This window comes from Callithrix jacchus, chromosome 19, assembly GCF_049354715.1.
Source record: "Callithrix jacchus isolate 240 chromosome 19, calJac240_pri, whole genome shotgun sequence".
In the NCBI taxonomy this organism is placed as follows: Eukaryota; Metazoa; Chordata; class Mammalia; order Primates; family Cebidae; genus Callithrix; species Callithrix jacchus.
In genome coordinates, this window is record NC_133520.1 from 42,544,866 (window position 1) to 42,567,538 (window position 22,673).

At 38.2% G+C, this 22,673-nt stretch overlaps 1 protein-coding gene across 15 annotated transcripts in view; it reads left to right on the top strand.

Annotated features, from left to right (window-relative positions):
* AKT3 (AKT serine/threonine kinase 3) overlaps positions 1-22,673 on the top strand; it is a 343,677-nt gene that overhangs the window by 249,584 nt on the left and 71,420 nt on the right. The gene's annotated exons all lie outside the window — the stretch shown is intronic.

Below are 22,673 nucleotides of genomic sequence, written 5' to 3' on the forward strand. Positions count from 1 at the left end.
TCCATTTGGTTGGTAAATCTTTCTCCATCCCTTTGTTTTGAGTCTTTGTGTATCCTTGCATGTGAAACAGGTCTGGATGTAACATGCCGTTGGGTTTTGGCTGTGTCTTTTGATTGGGAATTCAGTCAATTTAAATTTAGGGTTACTGCCATTTGATGTTGACTGGCTGTTTTATCCATTTGTTGGTGTAAATTCTTCTTTATGTTGGTGCTCTTTACTTTTTGGTGTATTTTTAGAAAGGCTAATACTGATTGTTTCTTTCTGTGTGTAATGCTTCTTTCAGAAGCTCTTGTAAAGCAGGCCTGGTGGTAATAAAATCTCTGAGTTCTTGCTTGTTCATAAAAGATTTTATTTTTCCTTCAGTTGTGAAGCTTAGTTTGGCTGGATATGAAATTCTGGGCTGAAGGTTCTGTTCTTTGAGGATGTTGAATATTGGCCCCCACTCTCTTCTGGTCTGTAGAGTTTCTGCCGAGAGATCTGCTGTAAGTCTGATAGGCTTGCCTTTGTGGGTAATCTGACCTTTCTCTCTGGCTGCCCTTAGTATCCTCTCCTTCGTTTCAACCCTGGTGAATCTAACGATTATGTGCCTTGGGGTTGCTCTTCTTGAGGAATATCTTTGTGGTGTTCTCTGTATTACCTGGGGTTGAATGCTGACCTGCTTTGCTAGTTTAGGAAAATTTTCCTGAATAATATCCTGAAGGGTATTTTCCAGCTTGGATTCATTCTCTCCGTCGCATTCAGGTACACCTATCAAACGTAAATTTGGTCTTTTCACATAGTCCCACATTTCTTGGAGACTTTGCTCATTCCTTTTTAGCCTTTTTTCTCTAATCTTTTCTTCACGTTTTATGTCATTAAGTTGGACTTTGACCTCTGATATCCCTTCTTCTGCTTGAACAATTCGAGTGTTTAAACCTGTGCATGCTTCTCGGAGTTCCTGTATTGTATTCTTCATTTCCATTAATTCACTCATACTCCGCTCTAAGTTGTCTATTCTCAATAGGATTTCATCAAACCTTTTTTCAAAGTTCCTAGTTTCTTTACATTGGGCTACAACATGTTCTTTTAACTCACCGAAGTTTGTTATTATCCATTCCTTGAAGAGTGATTCTGTCATCAGGAGGCGCTCGTTCTCCATCAAGCCTTGTTCCATTGTTGATGTGGAACTGTGATCATCTTTAGAGGGAGAGGCGTTCTGACTTTGAGTATTCTCAGCTTTTTTACGCTGGTTTCTTCCCGTCATTGTAAATTTATTCTCCTGTCGTCTTTGAAATTACCAACTTTCAGATTAGGTCTCTTGAGTGGACGTCCAGGTTGTTAGTTCCCAGGGCCAGAGCAGCGGCGTTAAAACTGATGTTGCTTTTCTGCCCAGGATTCTCCTGTCTGGCTTCCTTCTTGTGTCGGTAGTAGGCGACTCTGCCTTCCCGGGGTTCCAAACCTCGGTCAGAAGGGGAACCGGTCCCGTTTACTCTGCGCCAAGCGCTGCCGCGTCAAGGTGCCGGCAAACCGCTGCGCCGACCACGAGAGTCGCGCTGGCGACTCGTGTGTTTCCACCACTGGGGGATCTTCTGCTCCGTGAGCGACCAGACTTTGTCCGAAAGTGTGGCGTCCTCTAGTTCTCCGCGCCTTCCCTGAGAGCTGCAATCCCGGGATGTTAGCGATCGGCCATCTTGGATCGTTCTCTCTTCTAGGGTTTTTATGGCATTAGGTCTTAGTTTAAATCTTTAACCTACCTGGAGTTAATTTTTTTATAAGGTGTAAGAAAGGGATCCACTTTTAGTTTTCTGCATATGGCTAGTCATTTTGCCCAACACATTTATTAAATAGGGAATCCTTTCCCCTTTACTTGTTTTTGTCAGGTTTGTCAAAGATCAGATGGTTGTAGATGTGTGACATTGTTAATGAGGCCTCTGTTCTGTTCCATTGGTCTGTATCTCTGTTTTGGCACCAATACCATGCTGTTTCAGTTACTATGGCCTTGTAGTATAGTTTGAAGTCAGGTAGTGTGATACCTTCGGCTTTGTTTTTGTTTGTTTTTTGCTTAGGATTGTCTTGGCTATATAGGCTCTTTTTGGTTCCATATGAAATTTGAGGTTTTTTTTTTTTTTTTTCCATTTCTGTGAGAAAGTCAATGGTAACTTGAAGGGGATAGCATTGAATCTATAAATTACTTTGGACAGTATAGCCATTGTCACGATATTGATTCTTCCTCACCATGAGCACAGAAATGTTTTTCCATCTGTGTGTGTCCTCTCTTATTTCCTTGAGCAGTGTGGTTTGTAGTTCTCCTTGAAGAGGTCCTTCACATCCCTTGTTAGTTGTATTTCTAGGTATTTTATTCTCTTTGTAGCAATTGTGAATAGGAGTACCCTCATGATTTGCTCTCTGTCTGTTATTGGTGTATAGAAATGCTTGTGATTTTTGCACGTTGATTTTGAGATGAAAGCTGAAGTTGCTTATCAGCTTAAGGAAATTTTGGGCTGAGATGATGGGGTCTTCTAATATCCAATCATGTTGTCTGCAAATAGAGACAATTTGACTTCCTCTTTTCCTAATTGAATCCCCTTTATTTCTTTTTCTTGCCTCATTGCCCTGGCCAGAACTTCCAATACTATGTTGAATAGGTATGGTGAGAGAGGGCATCCTTGTCTTGTGCTGGTTTTCAAAGAGAATGCTTCTAGTTTTTGCCCATTCAGTATGATATTGGCTGTGAGTTTGTCATAAATAGCTCTTATTATTTTGAGATACATTCCATCTATATGTAGTTTATTGAGAGTTTTTAGCGTAAAGAGCTGTTGAATTCTGTTGAAGGCTTTCTCTGCATGTATTGAGATAATCATGTGGTTTTTGTGTTTGGTTCTGTTTTATGTGATGGATTATGTTTATAGATTTGTATATGTTGAACCAGCCTTGCATCCCAGGGATGAAGCCACTTTGATCCTGATGGATAAGCTTTTTTGATATGTTGTTGGATTTGGTTTGCCAGTATTTTATTGAAGGTTTTCACATCAGTGTTCATTTTGGATATTGGCCTGAAATTTTCTTTTTTAGTTGTCTCTGCCAGGTTTTGGTATCAGGATGATGTTGGCTTTATAAAATGCATTAGGGAGGATTCCCTGTTATTCTCTTGTTAGGAATAGTTTCAGAAGGAATGGTACCATCTCCTCTTTGTACCTCTGGTAGAATTTGGCTGTGAACCTGTCTGGTCCTGGATGTTTTTGGTTGGTAGGCTGTTAATTGCTGCTTCAATTTCAGACCTTGTTATCGGTCTATTCAGGGATTCAAATTCTTCCTGATTTGGTCTTGGGAAGGTGTAAGTGTCCAGGAATTTATCTGTTTCTTTTAGATTTACTGGTTTATTTGCATGGGGTGTTTATAATATTGTCTGATGGTAGTTTGTATTTCTGTGGGATTGGTGATGATATCCCCTTTATCATTTTTTATTGCATCTATTTGATTCTTCTCTTTTTCTTCTTTATTAGTCTGGCTAGCAGTCTGTTTTATTGATCTTTCCAAAAAACCAGCTCCTGGATTCACTGAGTTTTTGAAAGTTTTTTTTATGTCTCTATCTCCTTCATTTCTGCTCTGATCTTAGTTATTTCTTGTCTTCTGCTAGCTTTTGAATTAGTTTGATCTTGCTTTTCTAGTCTTCTAATCATTACATTAGGGTGTTGATTTTTGATCTTTCCTCTTTTCTCTCGTGGGCATTTAGTGCTATAAATTTCCCTCTAGTCACTGCTTTAAATGTGTCCCAGAGATTCTGGTACATTGTGTCTTTGTTCTCGTCAGTTTTGAAGAAGATCTTTATTTCTGCCTTTATTATTTATCTAGTAGTCATTCAGGAGCAGGTTGTTCAGTTTCCATGTAGTTGTGCGGTTTTGAGTGAGTTTCTTAAATCTCGAGTTCTGATTTGATTGCACTGTGGTCTGAGAGACTGTTTGTTATTTAATGTCTCTCAGCTCTGTGAGCTCTAGGAACTATTATTACATATATACAGCTTTCCATTCCTTCTCTGCCTGTCCTCCTAAAGTTTAACCCTACACATGCATTGCCTAATATTCAACAGCAGACTCGACTCTGCAGATTCTGTGTAGGTTCCTCCTCACTAGTTTTCTGTCCTGCAAATGCCATCTACTTCATCATCCTCAGAATCTGATGTTTATCTTCTCAGCAATGAAACCCTTGAATTATGCTTGTGATTTTTTTCATGAATAATATGTCAATAGTGCCCCCAGACAAAAGGAGGGTAATCATATGGCTCACCTCATTTGTTTCTGTTGTAATAGCCACCAGTATATAAAGATGCTTACCTCACTTTCACTGTCAATGCTATTTCTTCATGAATTTAAAATTGTCCCTTTTTAAGTTTTGTCTCTGTTGCATTGATTATTATAAGGTGACCTATGTTCATATACATTAATAATTTGTAGCCCTCTCAGGTTAATTGTACCTTTATCTATTTCCATTTTTTTCTTTGTGTTTTATTTTTTGATTTTTTTTTTTTTTTTTTAATTTTTTATTGGATTATAGGTTTTGGGGTACATGAGCAGAGCATGAAAGACAGTTGCGTAGGTACACACATGGCAGTGTGCTTTGCTTTTCTTCTCCCCTTCACCCACATTTGGCATTTCTCCCCAGGCTATCCCTCCCCACCTCCCCCTCCCACTGGCCCTCCCCTTTTCCCCCCAATAGACCCCAGTGTTTAGTACTCCCCTTTCTGTGTCCATGTGTTCTCATTTTTATCACCCACCTATGAGTGAGAATATGCGGTGTTTCATTTTCTGTTCTTGTGTCAGTTTGCTGAGGATGATGTTTTCCAGATTCATCCATGTCCCTACAAACGACACGAACTCATCATTTCTGATTGCTGCATAATATTTCATGGTGTATATGTGCCACATTTTTCCAATCCAGTCTATTATCAATGGGCATTTGGGTTGATTCCAGGTCTTTGCTATTGTAAACTGTGCTGCAATGAACATTCGTGTACATGTGTCCTTATAGTAGAACGATTTATAGTCTTTTGGATATATACCCAGTAATGGGATTGCTGGGTCAAATGGAATTTCTATTTCTAAGGCCTTGAGGAATCGCCACACTGTCTTCCACAATGGTTGAACTAATTTACACTCCCACCAACAGTGTAAAAGTGTGCCTTTTTCTCCACATCCTCTCCAGCATCTGTTGTCTCCAGATTTTTTAATGATCGCCATTCTAACTGGCGTGAGATGGTATCTCAATGTGGTTTTGATTTGCATCTCTCTGATGACCAGTGACGATGAGCATTTTTTCATATGATTGTTGGCCTCATATATGTCTTCTTTCGTAAAGTATCTGTTCATATCCTTTGCCCACTTTTGAATGGGCTTGTTTGTTTTTTTCCTGTAAATCTGCTTGAGTTGTTTGTAAATTCTGGATATCAGCCCTTTGTCAGATGGGTAGACTGCGAAAGTTTTTTCCCATTCTGTTGGTTGCCAATCCACTCTAGTGACTGTTTCTTTTGCCGTGCAGAAGCTGTGGAGTTTCATTAGGTCCCATTTGTCTATTTTGGCTTTTGTTGCCAATGCTCTTGGTGTTTTGTTCATGAAGTCCTTGCCTACTCCTATGTCCTGGATAGTTTTGCCTAGATTTCCTTCTAGGGTTTTTATGGTGCCAGGTCTTATGTTTAAGTCTTTAATCCATCTGGAGTTAATTTTAGTGTAAGGTGTCAGGAAGGGGTCCAGTTTCTGCTTTCTGCACATGGCTAGCCAGTTTTCCCAACACCATTTGTTAAACATGGAATCCTTGCCCCATTGCTTGTTTTTGTCAGGTTTATCAAAGATTGTATAGTTGTATGTATGTTGTGTTGCCTCCGGTGCTTCTGTTTTGTTCCATTGGTCTATATCTCTGTTTTGGTACCAGTACCATGCTGTTTTGATTACTGTAGCCTTGTAGTATAGTTTGAAATCCGGTAGTGTGATGCCCCCCGCTGTGTTCTTTTTGCTTAGAATTGACTTGGCTATGCGGGCTCTCTTTTGGTTCCATATGAAGTTCATGGTGGTTTTTTCCAGTTCTGTGAAGAAAGTCAATGGTAGCTTGATGGGGATAGCGTTGATTCTGTAAATTACTTTGGGCAGTATAGCCATTTTCACGATATTAATTCTTCCTAACCATGAACATGGAATGTTTCTCCATCTGTTTGTGTCCTCTCTGATTTCGTTGAGCAGTGGTTTGTAGTTCTCCTTGAAGAGGTCCCTTACGTTCCTTGTGAGTTGTATTCCTAGGTATTTTATTCTTTTTGTAGCAATTGCGAATGGCAGTTTGCTCTTGATTTGGCTTTCTTTAAGTCTGTTATTGGTGTAGATGAATGCTTGTGATTTTTGCACATTGATTTTATATCCTGAGACTTTGCTGAAGTTGTTTATCAGTTTCAGGAGTTTTTGGGCTGAGGCGACAGGGTCTTCTAGGTATACTATCATGTCGTCTGCAAATAGAGACAATTTGGCTTCCACCTTTCCTATTTGAATACCCTTTATTTCTTTTTCTTGCCTGATTGCTCTGGCTAGAACTTCCAGTACTACATTGAATAGGAGTGGTGAGAGAGGGCATCCTTGTCTAGTACCAGATTTCAAAGGGAATGCTTCCAGTTTTTGCCCATTCAGTATGATATTGGCTGTTGGTTTGTCATAAATAGCTTTTATTACTTTGAGATACGTTCCATCGATACCGAGTTTATTGAGGGTTTTTAGCATAAAGGGCTGTTGAATTTTGTCAAATGCCTTCTCTGCGTCAATTGAGATAATCATGTGGTTTTTGTTTTTGGTTCTGTTTATGTGGTGAATTACGTTGATAGACTTGCGTATGTTGAACCAGCCTTGCATCCCTGGGATGAATCCTACTTGATCATGATGAATAAGTTTTTTGATTTGCTGTTGCAGTCGGCTTGCCAATATTTTATTGAAGATTTTTGCATCTATGTTCATCATGGATATTGGCCTGAAGTTTTCTTTTCTCGTTGGGTCTCTGCCGGGTTTTGGTATCAGGATGATGTTGGTCTCATAAAATGATTTGGGAAGGATTCCCTCTTTTTGGATTGTTTGAAATAGTTTTAGAAGGAATGGTACCAGCTCCTCCTTGTGTGTCTGGTAGAATTCGGCTGTGAACCCATCTGGACCTGGGCTTTTTTTGTGTGGTAGGCTCTTAATTGCTGCCTCCACTTCAGACCTTGTTATTGGTCTATTCATAGTTTCAGCTTCCTCCTGGTTTAGGCTTGGGAGGACACAGGAGTCCAGGAATTTATCCATTTCTTCCAGGTTTACTAGTTTATGTGCGTAGAGTTGTTTGTAATATTCTCTGATGATGGTTTGAATTTCTGTGGAATCTGTGGTGATTTCCCCTTTATCATTTTTTATTGCATCTATTTGGTTGTTCTCTCTTTTCTTTTTAATCAATCTGGCTAGTGGTCTGTCTATTTTGTTGATCTTTTCAAAAAACCAGCTCCTGGATTTATTGATTTTTTGAAGGGTTTTTCGTGTCTCAATCTCCTTCAGCTCAGCTCTGATCTTAGTAATTTCTTGTCTTCTGCTGGGTTTTGAGTTTTTTTGATCTTGCTCCTCTAGCTCTTTCAATTTTGACGATAGGGTGTCAATTTTGGATCTCTCCATTCTCCTCATATGGGCACTTATTGCTATATACTTTCCTCTAGAGACTGCTTTAAATGTGTCCCAGAGGTTCTGGCACGTTGTGTCTTCATTCTCATTGGTTTCGAAGAACTTCTTTATTTCTGCCTTCATTTCGTTGTTTACCCAGTCAACATTCAAGAGCCAGTTGTTCAGTTTCCATGAAGCTGTGCGGTTCTGGGTCGGTTTCTGAATTCTGAGTTCTAACTTGATTGCACTATGGTCTGAGAAGCTGTTTGTTATGATTTCAGTTGTTTTGCATTTGTTTTGAGCAGTGCTTTACTTCCAATTATGTGGTCAATTTTAGAGTAGGTGTGATGTGGTGCTGAGAAGAATGTATATTCTGTGGATTTGGGGTGGAGAGTTCTGTAAATGTCCACCAGGTTTGCTTGCTCCAGGTCTGAGTTCAAGCCCTGGGTATCCTTGTTGATTTTCTGTCTGGTTGATCTGTCTAGTATTGACAGTGGAGTGTTAAAGTCTCCCACTATTATTGTGTGGGAGTCTAAGTCCTTCTGTAAGTCATTAAGAACTTGCCTTATGTATCTGGGTGCTCCTGTGTTGGGTCCATATATGTTTAGGATCGTTAGCTCTTCTTGTTGTATCGATCCTTTTACCATTATGTAATGGCCTTCTTTGTCTCTTTTAATCTTTGTTGCTTTAAAGTCTATTTTATCAGAGATGAGAATTGCAACTCCTGCTTTTTTTTGCTTTCCATTAGCTTGGTAAATCTTCCTCCATCCCTTTATTTTGAGCCTTTGTGTATCCTTGCATGTGAGATGGGTTTCCTGGATACAGCACACTGATGGGTTTTGGATTTTTATCCAATTTGCCAGTCTGTGTCTTTTGATTGGTGCATTTAGTCCATTTACATTTAGGGTTAATATTGTTATGTGTGAATTTGATACTGCCATTTTGATTCTAAGTGGCTGTTTTGTCTGTTAGTTGTTGTAGATTCTTCATTATGTTGAAGCTCTTTAGCATTCAGTGTGATTTTGGAATGGCTGGTACTGATCGATCCTTTCTACGTGTAGTGCCTCTTTTAGGAGCTCTTGTAAAGCAGGCCTGGTGGTGACAAAATCTCTGAGTACTTGCTTGTTCGCAAAGGATTTTATTCTTCCTTCACTTCTGAAGCTCAGTTTGGCTGGATATGAAATTCTGGGTTGAAAGTTCTTTTCTTTAAGAATGTTGAATATTGGCCCCCACTCTCTTCTGGCTTGTAGTGTTTCTGCCGAGAGATCTGCTGTGAGTCTGATGGGCTTCCCTTTGTGGGTGACCCGACCTTTCTCTCTGGCTGCCCTTAGTATTCTCTCCTTTATTTCAACCCTGTTGAATCTGACGATTATGTGCCTTGGGGTTGCTCTTCTTGCGGAATATCTTTGTGGTGTTCTCTGTATTTCCTGCAATTGAGTGTTGGCTTGTCTTGCTAGGTGGGGGAAATTTTCCTGGATGATGTCCTGAAGAGTTATTTTTTGATTTTTTATATTAAGGATATGAACTTTGTCACGTTATAAATATTCCATTTTATTTCTTTTTTTGCTACTTTATGTGGCTAATTCTACTGGATTTTTCTTTTATTCCATTTCTTTTTAATTTTTTTCAACTTTTAAGTTCAGGAAGATACATGTGCAGGTTTGTTACCTGGGTATATGGCCATGATGCTGAGGTTTGGTGTACACATCATCCCATGACCAGGTACTGAGCAACAGTACCCATCCGTCTTTCAGCTCTTTTTACCTCCTCTCCTCCTCGAGTAGTTTCTGGTTTCTATAGTTATCATATTTATGTCCATGAGTACCAGTTGTTTCGCTCCCACTTACAAGTGAGAGCAAGCGTTATTTGATTTTCTGTTCCTGCCTTAAATCACTTGGGATAACAGCCACCAGCTGCATCTGTGTTGTTGCAAAGGACAGGATTTCATTCTTTTTTATGGCTTCATAGTACTCCGTGGCATATATTTGCCACATTTTCTTAATCCGGTCTGCCATTGATGGGCCCCTAGGTGGAGTCCATGTCTTTGCTGTTGTGAATAGTTCTGCAATGAACATGTAAGTGCATGTGTCTACTTGGTAGAACAATTTTTTTTGGGGGGGGGTACACAGTAATGTGATTCCTGGGTGAAATGGTAGGTAGCTGTATTTTAAGTTTTTTGAAAAATCTCAAAATTGGTTTCCACAGTGGCTGAACTGATGTACATTCCCAGCAGCAGTGTTAAAAGCATTCCCTTTTCTCCACAGCCCTGCCAACGTGTTATTGTCATATTGGACTGATTATTGTTTGGTGTTTTAATAACAGCCACTCTGACGGGTGTGAGATGGTATTTCATTGTGGTTTTGATTTACACTTCCCTGAAGATTAGTGATGTGCGGCCTTTTTTTGTTGTTTTTGGTTGCTTCTGTGTCTTCTTTTGAGAAATCTCTGTTCATGTCATTTGCTCATTTTTTATGGGGTTCCTTGTGTTTTGCTTGTTCAGTTGTTTTTCTTAAACATTTTGGATGTTAGATCTTGGTCAGATAGTTTGTGAATATTTTATCCCATTCTATAGGTTGTCTGTTTACCCTGTTGATAGTTTCTTTTGCTGTATGGTTGTTCTTTAGTTTAATTAGGTCTCACCTGTCAATTTTTGGTTTTGTTCAATTGCTACTGAGGAACTTAGTCATACATTGTTTTTTCCAAGGCTGATGTCTAGAATGATGTTTCTTAGATATTCTTCTAGAATTCTTAGTTTGAGGTTTTACATTTAAATCTTTAATTCATATTGAGTTAATTTTTGCATATGGTAAAAAGCCTCTGCATATAGCTCACCAGCCATTGAAGCACCATTTATTGAACAAGAAGTCCTTTTCCCATTGCTTATTTTTGTCAACCTTGGCAAAGATTAGATGATTGTAGATGGCTGGCTTTATTTCTGGGTTCTGGGTTCTGTTCCATTGGCCTTTGTGTCTGTTTTTGTATAATACCATGCTGTTTTGGTTACTGTAGCCTTATAGTTTGAAGTCAGGTAATGTGATGCCTCCAGCTTTCTTCTTTTTGCTAAGGATTACTTTCGTCATTCTGGCTGTTTTTTGGTTCCTTATGAATTTCAGCATAGTTTTTTTTCCCCCAATTCTGTGAAAAATATTGTTGGTAGTTTGATAGGTATAGCCTTGAATCTGTCAATTGCTTTGGGCAGGCAAATATGGCTATTTTAATATCCCGATTTTTCCAACCCATGAGCATGGAATGTTTTTCCGTGTGTTTGTGTCATCTATGATTTCTTTTAACAATGTGTTGTAGTTCTCCTTGTAATGATCTTTTACCTTTTTGGTTAGGTGCATTCCTGGATACTTTGTTTTTGCGTGGCTATTGTGAATGATTTGGCTCTCAGCTTGGATGTTATTGGTACATAGAAATGCCTACTGATCTTTGTACGTGGACTTTCTGTCCTGAAGCCTTGCCGAAATCATTTATTAGTTCTAACAGCCTTTGGTGGAGGCCGTAGGGTTTCCTGAGTATTGAATCCCTATCATCAGTACAGAGAGATAGTTAGACGACTTCTTTTCCTATTATGATGATGCCTTTTTCTTTCTTTCTTTTGCCTGATTTGCTCTGGCTAGCACTTTCCAGTACTGTGTTGAAATAGGAGTGGTGAGAGTGGGCATCCATTCTTGTTCCAGGTCTCAAGGGGAATGCTTTCAGATTTTGCGTGTTCATTATGATGTTGGCTGTGGGTTTGTCATAAATGGTGCTTATTATTTTGACATATGTTCCTTTGATGCCTGATTTGTTGAGGGTTTTCATCATAAAGTGATACTGGATTTTATTGAAAGCTAATTTTGTTTATGTGGTGAATCACATTTATTGATTTGTATGTGTTGAACAACCTTGTGTCTCAGGAATGACACCTACTTGATCACGGTGAATTAACTTTTTTATGTATTTCTCAATTCAGTTTGCTAGTATTTTGTTGAGGATTTTCACACCTATGTCCATCAGGGATATTGGCCTGCAATTTTCTTTCTTCATTGTGTCTTTGCTTGGTTTTGGTATCAGCGTGTTGCTGGCTTTGTAGAATGATCTTTTTTTAAATACTTTCAGTGGAATTTATACCAGCTCTTCTTTGTACCTTGCATAGAATTCAGCTGTGAATCCATTTTGCTCAGGACTTTTTTTGCTTGTAGGTTTTTTTATTACTGATTCAATTTTGGAACTCGATGCTGGCCTGTTCAGTGTTTCAATTTCTTCCTGATTTCGTCTTGGGAGATAATGTGTTTCCAGGAATTTATTCATTTCCTCTAGATTTTCTTGTTCATATTTGTAGACATGTAGCCTCTGAAGATCTTTCGTATTTCTGTGGACTCAGCTGTACTATAATCTTTGTCGTTTCTGATTGTGGTTATTTGTATCTTCTCTCTTTTCCTTTGTTAATCTCACTAGCAGTCCAGCAATTTTCTTTATCCTTTCAAAGAACCAACTTTTGGCTTCATCACTTCTTTGTGTGGATTTTTGGGTCTTAATTTCATTTAATTCTCTGATTTTAGTTACTTCTTTTCTTCTGCTACCTTATGGGTTAGTTTGTTCTTCTTTTCCTGGTTCCTCTAGGTGTGATGTTAGGTTATTCATTTGAAATCTTTCTAACTTTTTGAGGTAGGTGTTTAGTGCTTTTAGCTTTCCTCTTAACACTGCTTTTGCTGTATCCCTGCGATTTTGGTGTGTTGTCTACCTATTTTCACTTATTTCAAAGATGTTTTTATTCCTACCTTGATTTTGTTGTTTACCCAAAAGACATTCAGGAGCAAGTTGTTTAATTTTCATGTAATTGTGTGGTTTAAGATATCTTCTTGGTATTGTTTTATCTTTTCATTCCACTGTGGTCCAAGAGTATGGTTAGTATGAGTTCACTTTTTCTTTAAAAATTTTTTGGGACTTTAAGGATGAGCATGTTGGAGTATTTTTCTGTGTGCACATGAGAATGTATATCCTGTGGCTGATGGGTGGAATATTCTGTAGATGTTTTTCAGTTTCTGTTGGTCAAGTGTGTTGAGTTTAAGTCCAGAATTTGTCAGTTTTCTTCCTCAATGATCCCACTAATGCTAGTGGGCTGTTGAAGTCCCCCACTATTATTGTGTTGCTGTGTATGTCTTTTTGTAAATCTAGAAGTACTTGTTTTATGACTCTGGGTGCTCCATTGTTGGGTGCATACATATATGTGAGAGAGATGTATGGAAGATACAGATACATATACATACACACACACACGGAAGATATATACACATATATGCAATAGTTAAGTCCTCTTGTTGAATTGAACCCTCTATCATTAAATAATACTCTTCTCTTCTTTGTGCTTTTTTTTTTTTTTTTTTTTTTTTTTTCTGTCGTTTGTTTGAAGTCTGTTTTATCTGATTTAAGAATAGTGATTCCTGCCCTTTTTGGTTTGGTTTTCCATTTGGATGGTAGATCTTTCTGAAACCTTTACTTTGAGCCCATGACTGTCATTATATATAAGATGGGTCTCTTGAAGATAGCCAGATGGATGAGTCTTGTTTTTCTATCAGCATACCCCTCTGCCTTTTAAGTGAGGTGTTTAGACCCTTTACATTCAAAGCTAATACTGTTATGTAATGTTTTGATCCTATCATGAAGTTATTAGCTTGTTGCTTTATACTTTCTAGTGTGTGGTTGCTTTATAGGGTCTGCGAGCTATATGTACTTGTGTGTATTTTTGTAGTAGTATTTATTTTTTCTTTCATTTCCGTATTTAGAACTCCCTAAAGCTGGTCTAGTTGTAACAAATTTCCTTAGTGCTTGTTTGTCTGAAAAAGATTTTACTTCTCCTTCACTTATAAAGCTTCGTTTGGCAGCATATCAAATTCTTGGTTGGCATCTTTTTTTTAATTTTTTTTCTAAGAATGCTAAAATTAGTCCCCTAATCTCTTGTAAAGTTTCTGCTGAGAAATCTGTTGGCGTGATGGCATTCCCTTTTATCTGCCCTTTTTCTCTAGCTGCCTTTGAGAATATTTTTTTAAATCTAGTGTTGGCCTTGGACAGTCTGGTGACAGTATGCCTTGTTGATGTTCATTTTGTGTAGTAGCTCACAGTTGTACTCTGGATTTCCTGTACCTGGATATCTCCCTCCCTAACAGGATTGCCAAAGTTTTGAGTTATTCCCTCAAATATATTTTCCACATTGTTTACTTTTTATCTTTTTGGAATGCCAGTAATTCATAGGTTCTATCACTTTCTGTAATCCCATATTTCTTGAATACTTTTTTCATTTTTTAAAAGTATTTTTTCTTTATTCTTGTCTGACTGAATTAGTTTGAAATGCTGTTCTTGAGGCTCTGCAAGTCTTTCTTCTGCTTGGTCCAGTCTATTGTTAAAGCTTCTAGTTGTATTTTGAAATTCCTTATGCGAATTTTTCAATTCCAGAAACGGATTGATTTAAAGACGCTTATTTCTTCCTTCACTTCCTGGATTTATAAGTATCTTTGTGTTAATTTTCAACCTTGTCTTGGATTTCGTTGCGCTTACTTTCAGTTCATACTTTGAATTCTCTATCTGCCATTTCTGAGTTTCCATTTTGGTTAGCGACCATTTCTGGAGAGCTGGTGTGATTCTTTGGTGGTATCCCTACATTCCGATTTTTCATAGTGCCAGAATTCTTACACTGCTTTCTTCTTATCAGGAGACCTTAACATTTGTAACTTCTGTAATTATTTTCATGTGGGTAGGATTTTTTCTTTTCCTTTCTTTTCCTATAATACTGCTGTATTTTTTTCCCCTTTCCCTTTTCTTCCCCTCCCCATGGGGTGCTACTGTGGCGAATTCTGGGTAGGATCTTTGACTTTGTTTCTTTAGCCCTCTGTTCTTCTATTGGCCCATTTTATACCAGGCTGTGGCATTTGACCTACAAGCCTGTAGATGGCGCTTGTAGGTAAGAGCCAGCTGCAGCCAACATGGCTTAGTGTATATCTTGGTACTTGTTTACTGGCAGAAGCTCATTGTTGCCATAGGCAATGGTCAGTTCATGGAATGTACACTGCTCACTGCTCAGCCCCAGGGTCGGGGGATTGGCAGAGGGCAGGAATGGCAGGGCCAGACCTGACAGGTCCACCTACAGGTCCCTTGATGATAGGTATAGGCACTAGTGCCATGGTGCCAAGGGAGAATGGGGTGAGTGGCCACCAAGGGCTCAGAGATGTGCCTAGTTGTATAGCTAGGAAACTTCGTCAGCCCCAAGTTCTCTGCACAGGGATGGCGGATGGTCGATGGTCTAAACATCTAGTCCAGGAGAGTAGGTGCTCAAGATGCCTAGAACATGGAGCAGAGACACCTCCTGCACCAAGATTTCTGCATAGGAGGGGTGGGGCGACTCAGACTCCAGAAGCAGGTAAGGAGGTGCTCCACATGCCTAGAGATCTGCCTGGGTATAGAGCAGAGAGAGCTCTGCTTCACCACAAACTATGTCCAGGAGGCATGCAGTGGCTCAGACTTCTGAACTAGGCAAATGGGTACTCTGAATGCTGGAGATCTGCCTGGAGATGGAGTAGAAAGGACCCCACTGCACCACGATCTCAGGAGAACAGAATGGGGTACCTAGCAATGGCACATGCAGATCTGTTCCAGGTTGCCAAGCTGGTCATGGCTGCCAGTTCTGCAGCCCGGGAGAAAATGCAGCTGTAGCAGCTCTCCTGCTGCCCCAGGCTGTGACAATAGGGGAGAGCACAATTCTAGCCCTGTTGTTGGGACATTTTCCGTGATTTTGGCTGTGAAGCCCCTGTCCCACTCCAGAGCAGGTGTTTTAATCTCTGGTCCAAGACTAGCATGCTTCTGCAGCCACACTGCTGGGTCACCAAGGAATGGCTGACTTTTTAGGTGCCCGAATTAGAAACATTGTCCTGCTCTCTTTCCTGGGTCTGGGAAAATGCCTGCGGCTTTTCCCTCACCGTGACTCCAAGCCACTCCCCAAGTTACCTCAAGTACTGGGAGTAACAAAGTGCTGTCCCTTGGCCTGGGTTGCTTGGATCCCTAGTGGAAGGATGAGTCACAGAGGGAGGCTCCCTGCCTCGCTCACACTGGGACTTCACTTACTTTGATCAGCTGGGTGCTGTCACGGGGCTGTTTGCTGGCCTTCTGGGATCTGGGGTATACTTCATGATTCCGGTGGATTTGTGTTTTCCTTCTTGAATTAATGCTCACAGAGTTGATCTTTATATACTCTCTTGCTATGTCCAAGTGGCTGAGACATGCAGAAAGCCTCTAATCCACTGTCTTGAGGAAAAGCGAAAAATTTATTTCTTCCATTTCTTGTATACTTAGAAAATTCTTCTCCATCTTGAGACTACATATGTACTTATACATATTTTGTAGTTTTTAAATTTTACATTTGACTAATACATATGAATTATATTTTGTTATGACATGAGAGGAAAATTAAATTTTATGCTGCTTCAGAGTTAATTATTGTGGCACTGTTTATTAAATAGGCATGTTCCCATATACCTTATCATATATTGTCATGTTCAAGTATTCTGTGTGAAATTTTTATGACTTAAAATAACTATCCTTGCTTCATTATTTGGTCCTTTAATTTGTATGCCTATTCCATGTGAATTGTCATAGAATACCTCAGTTTCCTTAGACAATTTTTCATGAAGGCACTATTTAATATGTTGCACCAAAAACCCTCTGGTTCAGTAATACCTTGGCTCATCTCATTCATTTTTTTTCCTAAAGGAATGGTGTATTATTTCTACCTTCAGATTCTCTTTTCAGCCTACCTAAATATGACAACTTATCTTTGAAAGGTAAAAGATGACCTAATTCCCAAGTCCAGCAAATGTTCCTGTCTTTCTGTCTGAAATCTTCTTTTCCCTTCACTTCTTCAGCTATACGCTTGCTTCCTTTTTTAATGTCTCTTAGTATTCCATCTCCATATCCTGTTGGCTTCTTTTTCCTGTCCTACGTATAGTAGTACCCGAAGATTCTATCTTCACTTCTCCTTTCAGTTTTTACTGAATTCCTAGGCTGTTGTTTGCTCTCCGTCTTAACAATATCCTTTCTATGAATGATTTCCGTATCCACTTTCAGGACCTTGCAAGCTATGTTATCAAATGTCTATTTAGATATCAGCATGTCAAAATAAAACCCATTACTCCTCTGTCCCCATCCGCATCATTTTTCTTTATATCAGCATCTACATAGCAATAGAAAAACCTCAACATTGTTGATCTCTCCCTTGACCCAAGTGGTAAACCTAGTTCCCTCTGCAATATTGATTCTCTTGAAATATCTGTTACTACTACCTTAGCTGATGTCCCTTAGAAGTTCTCTGCGAGCTCAAATATAACTTCTGATAATATCAAACATACTTATTCTTTAAATATCTTTTCTGCTTTATAATACTTACCATAATTTTAGTAGAAAAGTTTGTCTTTGTAGTTCTTGTAACCAGATAGTGATGTCCTTTCAGATTGGTATGGTTTTCTCTCATTGTGTCTGTACCTTTTCACAACAGCTAGTGTTATATAGGTGATAAGTAACTTTTTTTGTTGTACTTTAAAAATTGTTAAGCAAGGTGTAGTCTCATGTGTTTTTAGTTGATTCTCTCATTGCTACTTGAATTGCCTTTTAAAAATTATGCTAATTTTATTTTATTTTTAAGTTCCAGGGTACATGTGCAGGATGTGCAGGTTTGTTACATAGGTAAATGTGTGCCATGGTCGTTTGCTGCACCTGTCAACCCATCAGCCCAGCATACATTAGCCCTTTTTCCTGTTGATCTCCCTTCCCTGGCTCCACCCCATAGGCCTCAGTGTGCATTGTTCCCCTCCCTGTGACTGTGTGTTCTCATTGTTTAGCTGCCACTTATGAATGAGAACATGTGGTGTTTGGTTTTCTTTTCCTGTGTTAGTTTGCTGAGGATAATGGTCTCCAGCTCCATCTATGTTCCTGCAGAGGACATGAACTAATTCCTTTTTATGGCTGCATAGTATTCCATGGTGTGTATGTACCACAGTTTCTTTATCCATCTATCATTGATGGGCACTTGGGTTGATTCCATTGCTTTGTTATTTGTGAACAGTGATGCAGTGAACATATGCATGCACGTATCTTTGTAGTAGAATGATTTATATTTCTTTGGGTATATACCCAATAATGGAATTACGGGGTAAAGGGTATTTCTGGTTCTAGGTCTTTGAGGAATTGCCACACTGTCTTCCACAGTAGTTGAACTAATTTACATTCCCACCAATAGTATAAAAGCATTCCTATCTCTCTGTAGCCCTGCCAGCATCTGTCGTTTCTTGACTTTTTAATAATCACCATTCTGATTAGTGTGCGATGGTATCTCATTGTGGTTTTGATTTGCATCCTCTAACTATCAGTGATGTGGAGCTTTTTTTCATGTTTTTGTTGGGCACATAAATGTCTTATTTTATGTGTCTGTTCACATCATTTGCCCACTTTTGAATGGGGTTGTTTTTTTCTTGTAAATTTGTTTAAGTTGCTTGTAGACTCTGGATATTAAACCTTTGTCAGATGGCTAGGTCGCAAAAATTTTCTCCCATTATGTAGGCTGTCTGTTCACTCTGATGATAGTTTCTTTTGCTAGATAGAAGCTCTTTAGTGTAATTAGATCCAACTTGCCGATTTCTGATTTTTGTTGCAATTGTTTTTGATATTTTCATCATGAAATCTTTGCTTGTACCTACGTCCTGAATGGTATTACCTAGATTTTATTCTAGGGTTTTTAAAGTTTGGGATTTTATATGTCTTTAATCCGTCTTGAGTTAATTTTTATATAAGGTATAAGGAAGGGGTCCAGTTTCAATTTTCTGTATGTGGCTAGCTAGTTCTCCCAGCACCATTTATTAAATAGGGAGTCCTGGCTGAACATGGTGGCTCACACCTGCAGTCCCAGCACTTTGGGAGGCTGAGGTGGGTGGATCACTTGAAGTCAGGAGTTTGAGACCAGCATGGCCAACATGATTAAACTCTGTCTCTACTAACAATACAAAAATTAGCACCTTGTGCTAGCACATGCCTGTAATCCCAGCTACTCAGGAGTCTGAGACAGGAGAATCACTTGACCTTGGGAGGTGGAGGTTGCCCTGAACTGATATCATACCACTGCACTCCAGCCTAGTTGCCAGAGTGAGACTCTGTCTCAAAACAAACAAACAAATAATAAATGACAGAGTGAGACTGTCTCAAAATGAATGAATGGGGAGTCCTTCCCTATTGCTTATTTTTGTCAGGTTTGTTAAAAATCAAATGATTATAGATATGTGGGCTTATTTCTGAGTTCTCTATTTTATTCCATTGGTCTGTGTGTCTGTTTTTGTACTAGTACCATACTGTTTTGCTTATTGTAGTCTTGTAGCATAGTTTGGAGTTGGGTAGTGTGATGACTCTAGCTTTGTTTTTTTTGCTTAGGATTATTGTGGCTAGATGGGCTCTTTTTTGGCCCCATATGAATTTTAAAATAATTCTCTCTAATTCTTTGAAGAGTTTCAATGGAAGTTTAATGAGAATAGTATTGAATCTATAAATTACATTGGATGGTATAGCCATTTTCACAATATTCATTCTTCCTATTCATTAGCCTGGAATATTTTCCCGTTTGTCTGTCTTCTCTCTTATTTCCTTGAGCAGTGGTTTGTAGTTCTCCTTGAAGAGTTCCTTCACTTCCCTTGTTAGCTGTATTTCTAGGTATTTTATTTTCTTTGTAGCAGTTGTGAATGGGAGTTCATTCATGTTTTGGCTCTCTGTTGTTGGTATATAGGAATGCTTATGACTTTTGCACATTAATTTTATATCCGGAGACTCTGCTGAATTTGCTTATCAGATTAAGAAGCTTTTGGGCTGAAAGGATGGGATTTTCGAGATACAAGGTCTTGTCATCTGCAAACAAAGACAATTTGACTTTCTCTCTTTCTGTTCGAATACCTATTTTTTTTCCCTTGTCTGATTACCCTGGTCAGAACTTCCAGTACTATATTGAGTAGGAATGGTGAGAGAGGGCATCCTTGTCTTGTGTTGTTTTTCAAGGAGAATGCTTCCAGCTTTTGCCCATTCAGTATATTTGCTCTGGGTTTGTCATAAATACTCTTATCATTTTGATACATGTTCCTCAATACCTAGTTTATTGAGAGTTTTTAACATGAAGGGATGTTGAATTTTGTTGAAGGCCTTTTCTGTGTTTGTTGAGATAATCATGTGGTTTTTGTTTTTACTTCTGTTTATGTGATGAATTATTTCATTGATTTGCATATGTGGAACCAAATTTTGCTAATTTTTAACCTAAAATTCTTTCATACTTCTTATATACAGAAAAAAAAGGCATGCTCATGTCAAGGTAGTAAAGATCCTAGCCAGTCGAACCTCATCTTTTTTTTCCAGACGTTCTATTGTTTCTCTGAAGGCATGTTATTTTTCAGCTACATGTGTTCCCTTCATGTGTTTTCTTGCCATGGCTCTTTTTCTTTCTTAGTATTAATACTGTCTAAATGTTTATTAATTACTTACTATGTGCAGGTACTAGCCTAGGCTGTGTTGGAAATACAAATGAATAAAACTTGAGTAGCACTTTTTTGTAGATTACATTTTCTTTGTGAAAAACCGATTCTTCAAAACTTAAGTAAAGCATTATCTTATCTATCAAGTCTCCTCACATGACGCCAGCACAGATTAATCCCTCCTTGCCTTCAAAGTATTTTTAATATCTGAGTTACTAAATTTATAACAACCGTCTTTTAAAAAAAAATCAATGCCTGTGTCCTCTACATTCATACTGCTTCATGGCAGCAGTTCTGTCTTTGGCTTAGACCCCTTTGTGGAGTTACAATTGTTACACAAAATGCTGTAGTATTTAATAGTTAGAACTTGATGAGTTTGGACTTCAGTGCATACTCATGAAAACATTACCACAATCAATGCTTGTAAACATAAGAGATTCTGTCTTAATCATCATTGTATTCCCTCTTTTTTTTTTCCCATGCCCAACGTGACTTTAAAATAATTGATACTCACTAAATGAATGCTGAATTGAAAAGGTGGTTCAGTGCCAAAGTAGAAACCGAGAAGGACTATCCAGAGAGTTAGGAGGAAAATCAGGAGAGAGTCATATTACCAAAGCCAAGGAATGTGTTTCAATAAAGAGGGCAGTAGGTGATGTCCTAAGCTTCAAAATTGGAAGAAGCAGTGCAGACTGTAAATAGGTTATTGGATTTGGTGATTAAGAGGTTGTTGGTTATCTTAACAAGAATAAGTTCCATAAAGAAGTAAGGGTACACATCAGATAGCAGACTGAGAAGTAAATTCTTTCCCTTAAATATAATTTTTTGCTGATACTTTTATAGAAATTGGCTGGCAGACACATTGAAGATATGTAGTCTAAATAAAGATCTAGAATCCTGCATACATTATATTGATTTAGGGAGGATCCATATTTTTGTAAAGTTAGATGAGTGGATAGAGTAGGCTTGACATTCTTTTAAGGAAATTTAGAAACCTAATCACTACTTTCATCTCATTAGAAGACTACCACAACTCCACAGAGATCACATGATTTTCTCATCGAAGTTAGTGATATTTTGTGTGGCAGAAATTATTTTAACCTGGAAAATGTGGCTCCTTCTACTTTCTATCCTTGTTAGGATGGTAATACATTGACGATATAAAATGAATGAATTTTTAAAAATATCTCTGAGTAATTATATAAATGATTTGATTTTTCACATACTATATTTGATTATTTGGAAGACATATTTAACATTTCTGTAATCAGAATGCCTTTTATAATAGATCGTGCATCATAGTGTTACCTGACACCCTTTTTTTCCTTGGTGTTTTATAAAATGATGGTGCAGTCCCAATTGGTAGCATCTGGGATTTGATAAAACACAGTAATATACTAGGAAGCATTAAAGTTTAGAGACTGCAAAATATTTTAGTTTTAATATAATTATTGTTGTGCTACACTTTTTGGGGGCTATAGGTGATATTTTTTCTCTCTCTCTGTTTAGTATGCCAGTGGGGCATGCATAAAGCTTATCATAAAATCATAATATGCTGTTAAGCAGAGGTGGAGGTAGGAAAGGGGAAGAATGAATTCATAGGGAGCCTGTTTTATGTTACCTGAAATAATGATTTGGTGTGTGCAGAACAAATCTTAGTTAACCATAATTTTCACCAATTTTGTAGAAACATTAAGGGTCAATGATCCATGGAAAGGAGTAATTTCTGATCTTGCAGTGAAGGGTACGTTGACTGGTCGGTTCATTTTTTTCACAGATGTGTTGTGTGTCAATACCATGATACCTGGCATTATATTCAGCATTGTAAATAATCTTTCATTGTTCTAAGCATGTTTCAACTCTGATAGTCGATTCACAGTGCCTGAAACCTGCTCTTTCTTCATGTATGCTGTGCAGTTGAGCGATAATATTTGTTGTTTCTGTAATGAGAAGGTTGCCTGTTGGAGAGCTGGCTGCTTGGTCACAGTAAGAACCAGTGAATGCTGGTGACTGTCAAATGCTGTCTCTTTTAAGTGTTTACCTAGGAAATGGATGACCTTACAGTTTTAAGTGACTATATAAGAAAAGATTGACATCGTAGCTAATTATTACTGAAAATAGAATATACACTGAGAATTACGATGGGAATAATGGGTGTTTCTCAGTTCATTTTGGGCATTACTAAAATAAATTAAAAACTTAAAACTTTATCTCACCATAAAAAAATGATCACTTTGATTTTGAAAGTATTTTTAGAGATACCATGATGTATCAAAAATTGTAGAATATAACAAGTTAACATAAATCAGTTTTAGCAAATTGGCAGTCTTCTCTTTGAAGTCAAATAATTAAGTAGAAAATATATCTATGCTTGTGTTCATTTATTTTAGTAATGCCTCAATACCTAATCCTTGAAAGAGTGAAGCAACAGTATAGTGAGGGGGAAATTGCAGTCTGATGATGCATACTTTTTTTCTCTGGTAACTGAAGGTTAAATGGGTAGCAAGCAGAATGC